The sequence below is a fragment of the Trichechus manatus genome, unplaced genomic scaffold, assembly GCF_000243295.1.
Source record: "Trichechus manatus latirostris isolate Lorelei unplaced genomic scaffold, TriManLat1.0 scaffold00293, whole genome shotgun sequence".
Lineage (NCBI taxonomy): Eukaryota > Metazoa > Chordata > Mammalia > Sirenia > Trichechidae > Trichechus > Trichechus manatus.
The window spans coordinates 944,288-955,196 of NW_004444229.1; positions in this window are offsets into that span (position 1 = coordinate 944,288).

Sequence of the window (10,909 nt, forward strand, 5' to 3'; positions counted from 1 at the left end):
CATGCCTTACGGGGGGTTTCATGTAAAAGCTAGTTGCTAATATTCTGCTACTGGTCAGAATTTTAGTCCTGAATCACTTGCTCTAACCTGCTCTGCATCCATCTGCTGACTTGCTTTTATATATATATTATAATAAACCAATTGCTATTGAGTCAGCAACTCATGACAACCTCATGTGTGTCAGAGTAATCTTGTGCTCCGTAGAGTTTTCAGTGGCTGACTGTTCAGAAGTAAATCACCAGGCCTTTCTTCCAAGGCACCTCTGGGTACTTACACCTCCAACCTTTTGGTTAGCAGCCAAGCGTGTTAGTGGTTTGCATCACCCTATTGAGCAGCTTTTAATATTAGGCATTTTACTGAACACCTTAAGTTCATTATCTTATTTGATCCTCACAACAACTCTGAGAGATAGGTACTATTACTATGTTACATATGAGAAAACAGAGGCTTAGAGAGATTTAGTAAATTGTCCTTAGTCTTAAGGCTTCTAAGTGGTGGAGCTAACATTTGAACTTCTGTCTTTTAACTACAAAAGTTTATGCTTTAACCACTACTCAGTTAGCTTCTTGCTCCTACTCCCACTCGAAAGGCCACATCCTCATTAGGATCTACCTCAGGAGAGAGAATTCCTGGCTGCAATGAGAGCCTTTGATTACATTCAGTTTCTTCCTGCTATACTGTCCCTCAGATAATTTTGGATAAAATATTGTGGAAGTCCTCCATGGTCTGTACTTCTGCCTGATTTCCCAAATCTGGTAATCAGGATCCTACAAATACTACACTCTAATCACAATCTACCCCCATGGAAGCAGCAGTCAAGAAATCAAATGACATATTGCATTGGGCAAATCTGCTGCAAAAGACCTCTTTAAAGTGTTAAAAAGCAAAGATGTCACTATGAGGACTAAAGTGCACCTGACCCAAGCCATAGTATTTTCAACTGCCTCAGGTGCATGCAAAAGCTGGATAATGAAGAAGGAAGATGGCAGAAGAATTGATGCCTTTGAGTCATGTTGTTGGCGAAGAACATTGAATATCCCAGGGACTGCCAGAAGAGTGAACAAATCTGTCTTGGAAGAAATACAACCAGAAATCTCCTTAGAAGCAAGGAGGGCAAGACTTCATCTCATGGACTTTAGGCGTGTTATCAGGAGGGACTAGTCCTTGGAGGAGGACATCATCTTGGTAGAGGGTCAGTGAAAAAGAGGAAGACCCTCAACTAGATGGGTAGGCAACGATAGGCTTAAACATAGCAACCATTGTGAGGATGGCACAGAACCAGGCAACGTTTCTGTTTTACATAGGATTGCTAGGAGTCAGAATAGACTTGACAGCACCTATAACAACATCATGCATAGACATTTTTACTAACAGTTGAGATAATTAACATTACCCAAACTCCAACTCAATAATGAAAGTCTTAAATTATAATCCGGAAAACCAAATAAAGCATTTATAGAAGTGACTTAATATTATTATGTTAAAAATCTCACCACAAACTTGGACCTCGTAAGGCATGAAAGCAACTTTTATCCATGCTGCTAAGTGTTTAATCCGTTTATTATTTTTAGGAAATGATTACAAAGTCCATTTACAGTTTTCCCTATTAATCTAATAATAAATGATGCAAAGTCAATTTATTTAAAACATTTGCAGTAGTTTTAATTAAGTTGAACATGTATATGAATAAGTATCATAATCTGGTAGTGTCAGACCTAGTCTACGCTGAGGAGGAGGGATGAGAATCAGGATCAGCCCAAAGCTGATTCCTATGAGGTGGAAGTCAGTCATGCCTCCACCTTACAACTTTTTCACCATTTCTGACACCAGCTGTCACCTCCACGGCACTCTCTACTTCTCTGCTGGGTTTGCTAGTTCGTTGCAATGGCCTCACAGAACTCACAGACCATAATAACAATTGTATGGTTTATTAGGGAAGTAACAGACTACAATTCAGGGTCAGAACCAACTTGGAAGTAACAAGGTACCGCTCAGGAGACAGGATACGGTTCGTCAATCAGGACAGCTTCCAAACAAGATGGCTCTCAGCTTCTTCCAGGCTGTGCCCACGGGCAGGCAGCCTTTCTCTCAGCAGTGCTTGCCACCAGACCTTCTCTCAGCCATATGCCTGCCCAAGTTCTAAATCTTTAACTTGTTTCTTTGAAATTCCATGTAATTTCAGTATTATGGCAGCATTGAAATCCCCGTTTAGAATGTAAAATTAATCTAGAATTATCTTTTCTAGACTGGAAAGAATATGTCTCTTTTTTCTTTTAAAATCTTTTGTTCAAAAATTGGCATTTCAGTTCTTTCTTTTCACAGACAGAGCTGATCCATGGATCAATTTAGTCTCATAATACGAGTTGCAGATGATTTGATTCCCGCTCATGGCAACCCCATTTGTTTCAGAGTAGAACTTTTCTCCATAGGGTTTTCAATGGCTGTGATCTTTTAGAAGCAGATCTCCAGGCCTTTCTTCCTAGGTGCCTCTGGTGGATTCAAACCATCAACCTTTCAGTTAACAGCCAAGTGCTTAACCATTTGCACCACCCAGGGACTCAGTCTCATAACAGAGATATGTTTTTACACTTGATATTAAAATGTAGTACACAATTTAAGCCTTTCAGCATTGTCAAAAGACTGCCCTTATTAAAGTAATTGCAGAGTCACAGGGCCCTAAACTGACTCATAGGAGACAGCAGTTTCAGCAGTCTTACGACGTGTAAGAAAGATTTTCCAAAATTGATTTAAATACACTCCACCTGAAATTAATTAATGAAAAATTATAATATTTTAATGCAAAATTTTCCTCTATATATCAGGACAGAAGGTCATCATAGTACAAGTTAAATTAAACTTCACCAATAAATTGGACCTATGGATTAAATCATAATAAATAATTTCCCCCCAACAATCTCATATATGCACTTAAAAAATAAATGCCATACCATGGCACTATTTTAACATTATTCAGCCCACGTCCTCCTGAACTCCACTCAGATATAATCACTAATGCTTTTTTTCATACAGATTCAACCTCAACCAAAGCCAGTTACAATTTTTACCGTGGCAGAAAATACATCTGCACCATTAGCAAGTGGAGGGATCTAGAGTCCACCTGCATCCTGTTGCAGTCCACCATTTGCCTACAGAATCATTGCTTTCTCCTTATCCTTGCTGTGTTGGCTGAATCTATGTATACATCCAGACATCTGCTTTGGGTTTTTTTTCATCATTTCAAAACCCATCTGAATATAGAGATTTTCTCTGCACCCAAGCCCACTTGGCTGCGGCCGTGACAAAGTGCCTGGTTTTGACAGGTTTGCCTGTAGAGGCTTAACTCTGTTACCTGGACCCCCCTGCTACTCTAGGAGGTTCTGCTGTATATCACTTCGACCCACAATTCCACCCATATTTTAACTTCTACTATGGCCTGATGCTTATGGACTCTGTTGGCTGTGTTCCCACCATGCAAATTGCATCTCCTTGGATAGTCACACCTGCAGGAATCAAGCCCAAGTTCACTGCACATCTTTGGACTCTGTATGTTGTACTGCAAGAGAGCTTCTTCATGAAGCCACCCAACAACTGGGTTAGTTTTCTTCTTCCCCAATGCTTGCTTTTTTACCACTCTCAATCATGTTATTCTTCTTAGGTTCTAGTGTGTCTTCCTTCTTTACAGGTCATAATTTGTGATTGGGTAGGTACTCACAAATTTAGTATGGTAGTTTCAACTGTTGCACAAAGCCGTTGAATAATATTGTGAACATTAAGCAATGCACGTCTCTAAATTTTGTCTTTATAGATCTAGTAATAAAATGTGTAATATAGTTCCTTTACATTGGCAACTGCATGATCCTTGAATGGTTGACTTATGAATTGATTTATTTCTATAAACTTTTTTAAATTAAAGTATTGATATTTATTCATTATAATTTTCATTTGGCCTTGTAGTTTTATACATAGTTTTGAATAATTTTAGAAGAAACAGAATTTAATTTGAAAACAATATTTATATAGAAAGATGATTTCTCTTCATGGGAAAGTCTCCTGAACTTGAGTCAAGGAAATGCTGTGACTTGTCAGGATGTGGTGCAGGTGGAGGAGGATGTGTGTGTCATAATCTGTGTATCTTCATTTCTTGGCAGCGTTGTTGTCCAGTAGAGGAAAAACTTAAGGAACAGCTGAAATCTGTTTCTTGTCATATTTTCCAGAGAGTGGAGCAAGTCCCCTTGTCATCTGTTGGCTCAGTATTCATCGATGCTGTTGATTCTATAAGATTTCCCTTGAGATAAAAATGTTGAAAGACAGCTTCATTCCTTTCGTGCTCCAGTTCTTTGCACAGCACCTGCTCTGTAAATACACATTACTCAGGTGGGATTGTAAGCCGTCCAATTTTCAAATGATCCGTTTTAAAATTTTAATTTGTAAAAGAAAAACACCTTAATCCATTCACTATACTATAATCCAACTAGCCTATCTGCCCTATTATTTATCTTTCCCTGTGTAGTCTGTACACATCTGTTTTCACAAACTATGAAAATGGCTTACATATATTTAGGGAGATGGCATTCTATACCATGCAGGGCACTTTTAAAATATTACTTCACCATTGCAAGTCATTATGAGCAGAGGCAGAGGACCTAGGAGAGAAGGACCTTAGCTGAGATGACTCTGTGCAGTGACAATGGCCCTTGCTGTGAAAAGAAGTTTTAGCAGCAATTCTCTGGCCACATTCCAAGTTGGCCAATGGTATGTTGCCTCCCTAATTCTGCAGCTTCAATTACATTCACTGTCCTAATGCACTTCCTGTCAGGAATGGTTGTGTTGATGTGTCAGCAGCAGTTGCTTCTTATGCATGAGAAGCTGCAATCAGGAGAACAAAGTGATTCACCTATGCATTGCCAATGTAGGAGTTAGCAATCAAAAGCCCCACCCAAAAAACCCATTGCTGGTAGAGTCAAATTCTCACCCATAGGGAACCTACAGGATAGAGTAGAACTGCCCCATAGGGTTTCCAAGGCCTTAAATTTTTACAGAAGTGGACTGCTGCATCTTTCTCGTGCAGAGCAGCTGGTGGATTAGAACCGTTGACCTTTTCGTTAGCAGCCGAGCACTTAACCACTGCACCACCAGGGCTCCTTATTAAAAACCCAGTGCCTCCAAAACAAAAAAATAAATAATAAAATCGCATTCTTTTGACATATTCCCAACTGTCCGTTTATTTTTATTCCTTCACCCTAGACTATTTGTATATTAATTTGCAAACTAACAGCATGGTTTTACTTATTCTTAGATTTTAGGATTTTCGAGACATTCCTATTAGAATAGAGAAACTTCTTCTGGTGATTACACTAAAGACAAATTGCTTTTGTGAATTGGATTGTGTATGTAAAAAACATCACCACAAAAGCCACAATTGAACACTTTTTGTTAACATGGTATTGTTTTACCTACTACATGATTCCTGTCTTTCAGAATACCAAAAATATTGCTTCCAAGTAGGTCTTTCAATCATAAAACAATCTCTCTCTCTTTGTTTTAAATAGTAAGGTGATCTATGTCTATTTTTTCTATTTCAAGGCAAAGAAGAAATAAGATGTGTTCTGTCCACAGTTATGCTATGCATATTGCTTGACCTTTTCCTCCACTTCCATACTGATCATCAAGATTTTTTAGAGTTCGAGCAGCCGGAAAATATTCAAACGTATTTGGGGGAAAAAAAAAGGAAACAACAACACAAATTAGCCCTTCTTGTTAAGGTTAAAGACAAATTCCCAAAGTAGTGCTGGCATGTGGAGGGTGCATAGTCAGTTTGCTGGACTGAATTATTGCACCCTTTCCCTACATTTATTTCTTCCAGAGGCAGTTTCAGATAAAAGATCAATTTGAACATTGATTATTTTTAAAAACTTGGCATCGATGATGAAGTCCAACTTAATAGCATATGTTAAATTGTTAACTGTATTAGAAAGTGATGAGTTCCAACAGTGAAGAGAAATATGCTACAGTTATACTTATTAATACACATAGTCTTTCTGTTTTTTTTCCTGTTACTAAAATAAATCATAAACCAGAGGGCAACGCTTTCCTTTTCTTCACCACCAGATGCACATAATACAACTATTTCTCAGAAGGAGGACGCTTGTTATTTCATACGTGATCATCAAAAAACAGATGGAGAGTGACTATGTGTTCTATGTCCTGATGACTGTTTTAAAGCAAGTAAAAGTTAATCTGTATTTTTTGAGTTTTGGTTAGTAAACAAAAATCAATTAGAATGAATAAGGAGCAGCTTCAAAAAGGTAGATACAAAATCATACTGGGAAACTGGGCCCATTCAGTTCTGTTAGACAAATCCTGGTTGAAGTAGTTGGACCACTATTTAATGTATCGTGAAATATCATAGTTATCCCAAACTTTTTAGATAAAGCAGAATTCATCTGATTATTCAGTCAGTTAAGTATTCGAGTAAGTTTTATTGAGTACTTTCTGTTTATAAGATGCTAGGGTATAAAGATGAGTAAGACATAGCTCCAATCATCAAGGAACACAGAAATGAGGTGACTATAATTACCTCTCTTGTATTTTGCCTTCAAAGGGACAGTTGAAGCCGAGCTTTTAAGGACAAAGGCACTTGGTCATATAGGTGTCCAATAGGTGATGATTGCACAGGAGGTTATACTGATGGCCCTTAGAAGAGTTACTCTTACTCTTACTCTTCAGTCATAGTTTAGCATTCTATCATCTCATGCAGATTTCTTTCCTTTTCTTATGGTTTATCACTTTTGACATAAATGTCTTTTCCTTCTCTCCTATCTTTCTTTCTCTAATGCTCTTGTAGTGGATATTAATCTTAGTCCTTCAAGCAAGGTGTTTAAGATATATCACATTGTCTTATTTCTTTAAATTAAAAAAAAATCTAATTTGAGCTCCTATCACGCTGAAATGCTTGGAGATTAGATCTCAATCATTATTGGGGCAGGGGTTCCCTTTCCCTGGGCTCTCATGAGTATCCAGAGGCTATGCTTCTCACTAAAATGGAAGAGGAGCCCTTTATACTCAGTTTATTATGGTTGATGCAGATAATATCTATGCCTAAACCCATACAAGCCCACAAAGATCAGCAGCCTTTCTGGCACACTTGGGGCCCAACAATCCCGTTGGTGCTGCAATCCCAGAGCCTTCCAAGGTCTACCAAGCCTTTTTAAAAGATCTTGCCACTTCCTTCAGGTACCATAAGAGTGGATTGAGAATGCTTGAGAATCACCACTAATTCAAGGTGCCAGTAATTTTAGAGATACCAAACATATTCTAATCTAGGAATTCAGGTAGGAAGAAGAGTTGCCTTTACTACATTTTTTTTTTTTTTTTAGTTGTGCCTTACAAACTCTCCTGGAGACAAAGAAGCCCAAAGCCCTATGTGTTAGATCTAGAGAAAGGTAGAAATTACAAAGAACCAAACAAAAGGTAGAACCTCATAACTATTTTATTTCTCTCTCTGAGGACTCAACTCTCTACTTCTTCTGGTCTCTTTTTCTTTCTTCTAACATACATACAAACGGAATACTTTGTAGGAGCCAGACTTAGAGCCATCCTGAAAGGTCAGTATTATCCATCCTATCTGAGGTTGAAGAAACAGGAGGGCAGATAAGGTAAGTGACACAGTAGAACTGGAATTTGAAATTGTATCTGTTTAATTGAAAAGACTGTGCTCTTTTCAAAACAATTTCAAAGAAAGTATAACTTAAGTGGAAAGAAGTTCTCAATATAGGATCAGGACTCCTGTTCTGCTGCCCAAACTCCTACAAAGTGGGTAATCTTGACTGAAATGCTTAACCTCTTAGATTCTTAGTTTGCTCACCCAAAAACAGAGCTACCTGATCATAGAGTTTCTTTGGCTATCATGTGAGATAACGAATAAACTACTTTATGAAGTGGTAAGCACTGTACAAAGGTAAAACACTCAGATCATTCAAGTAACATTATTGTTCTGCAAGGTACACATCCAAGTTGATAAATATTTGGTTAGCCAATGGATTGATTGAGATATTCCCAGGAAATTAGCAAAAGAGAAGCTATGTGGAGGATAATGAATATCTGACTCTAAGTGGGTAGAAGATTAGGTGGCTGTCTAGAACATCAGAAGGGTTCATCCAGAAGAAAGTAATAGGTTCCTCCAGGGAAGATCTAAAGATATGGTGATTCATAGCAGAGTGAGCATGTTCAGTGCTTCCAGGCTACAAAAGATGCAAGAGATAATCTCTAAGCATGGCTAAACATTAATTAAGAAATACATAGAAATCAAGTAAAGAGTCATCTATGAAGAATCTATGCATATTGAATTTTAAGCCTTGTGACAGAGCAAAGTAGAGACTACAAATAAGAATAGAATGGCAGTATGTGTTATAACTAAAGAAAAAACAGAAACACAAATAAAAAATTAAGGCCCCAAACTGAGGATAATAACAACTAGCAAACCTGTAATATTTGCTATTTTTCTCACATTTTTAGCATGTACCAGGTACTACTTTAAGGTAAGTGTTAGTTTCCTAAGATGATCATTGATGTACCACTATTTCCTTTGAATTTCAGTCTAATTGAGTAGTTATAGACAGGAGTCAGAGAGAGATTGAAATAAGACCTTTATTCCTATTAATAATACTTATTAATTTTTATTGAGCATTTAGTAAGTGCTTTACAGGGATTAATTAAACTCATATCTCAATGATGCTTTGAGGAAAACACTATTATTATCCCTATTTCACAGATAAAAAACAGAGCAGTAGAGAGAGAGAAAGGTTATGAAACTGAAACACAGACATATAGTATGTGACAGACAAGTATTTGAAACCAAAAGTCTGGCTTTAGGCCTGCCACTCTTAACCAGTATGCTATGAAGCTGGCTTGGAGAATTTAACTTAGCCCTTGTCATGGATTGAATTGTGTCCCCCAAAAATATCTGTCAACTTGGCTGGGTCATGATTCCCGGTATTGTGTAATTGTATACCATTTTGTAACCTGATGTGATTTCCTTATGGGTTGTAAATTCAATCACCGTGATCTCGTAAGATGGATTAGTGGCAGTTATACTGATGAGGTATACAAGATTTAGTAGTGTCTTAAGCCAATCTCTTTTGAGATGTAAAAGAGAGAAGCGGGCAAAGACACGTGGGAACCTCACACTACCAAGAAAGCAGTGCCAGGAGCAGAGTGCGTCCTTTGGACCTGAGGTTCCTACGCTGAGAGGCTCCCAGACCAAAGGAAGACTGATGCATCACAAGGACCTTCCTCCAGAGCTGGCAGAGAGAGAAAGCCTTCTCCTGGAGCTGATGCCCTGAATTTGGACTTGTAGCCTACTGGACTGTGAGAGAATAAATTTCTCTTTGTTAAAACCATCCAATTGTGGTATTTCTGTTAGAGAAGCACTAGATAACTAACACAGCCCTCAATCTAGAAGAGGCCTCCTAATACAACAGCCCAGATTTAGATCTCCAGACACATAAATTACAAATTTGGGCTACCATCATGAAGAATTATGGCCTGCCTCAAACACCATGAGGCTTGGTGAGGCTGTAAGTCCAAAAACTTCTCACCACAAATCTCTGATGCCTGCCATTTTGAACGAAGGCTTTTAAACAGAAGTGTGGCCCCTCTATACTGTCTTTCCCTTTCTGCCACTGGGATGCAAATAACTGTCTCAGGGTTAGCAGACCCACAAGATGGAAGGATCTTCAGCCTGTGTTCACCATGTGGAGGAAATATTCCCACCAATCAGGAACACCTCTGTTAGACTATTACATGAGAAATAAATCTTTATTATAATTAAGCTGTAACACACATTGTTGTTGTTAGCTGGTGTCGAGTTGGGCACTGACTCATGGCGACCCCAGGCAAAATGGAATAAAACTCTGCCAGATCCTGTACCATCCCCATGATTCATTGCAGATCAAACCACTGTGATCCATAGAGTTTTTGGCTGATTTTCAGAAGTAGCTCACTAGGTATTTCTTCCTACTCCATGTTAGTCTGGAACCTCTGCTGAAATCCATTAATATCATAGCAACACACAAGCCTCCACTGACAGAAGGTGGTGACAGCACATGAGGTGCATTGGCTGGGAATTGAAGAGCTCAGCTGGTAACCAAAAGGTCAGCAGTTCAAAGCCACCAGCGTGTCCTTGGAAACCCTACGGGGCAGTTCTACTCTGTCCTATAGGTTCGCTATGAGTTGGCATTGACTTCATGGCAACAGGTTTATCCCACATGGAGGAGCCCTGGTGGCACAGTGGTTAAGAGCTCAGTTGATAACCAAAACATCAGCAATTTGAATCCACCAGCCACACCTTTGAAACCTCTTTTCTGTTCTGTAGGGTCGCTATGAGTTGGAATTGACCAGAAGGCAACAGGTTTGGTTTGGTTGGGTTGTGATCCCGCATGGAAGATGAGAATTCTACCACTGAACCACCATTGCCCCCATAACACACATTAGGGGTCTGTTTGTTACTGTGGCTAGAAATAGAGGAGTAGAGAGGCTATATATGTATCCACTAAGCTTTTTAACATGTTATCTCTGCCCAATAGATAAATATGGATTAATGGATGTCAGACTCTCTCTATTTCAATGGTTACTAAAATTGCTTTTCCTCCTGTGGAGACAAACCAGTGAGAAGGGTGGAAAAGAATGCAGAAAGCTTCAATCTAGTATCTCTAAGAGGCAGAAGTTTCTTTTTTGAGGCAGAAAAGTTATAGGAGTGAGAAAATTGTTTTCCCCATTCTGTAGATATTATGTCCTAGTTTGAGAGATAAGAAAATTGAGGTACAAAGGGGTTAAGAAACTTATCTAAATTTGCTTCTATTTATACTTTTATTTGTAAGACATCATTTGTTACATGACAGCAAAACAAAGA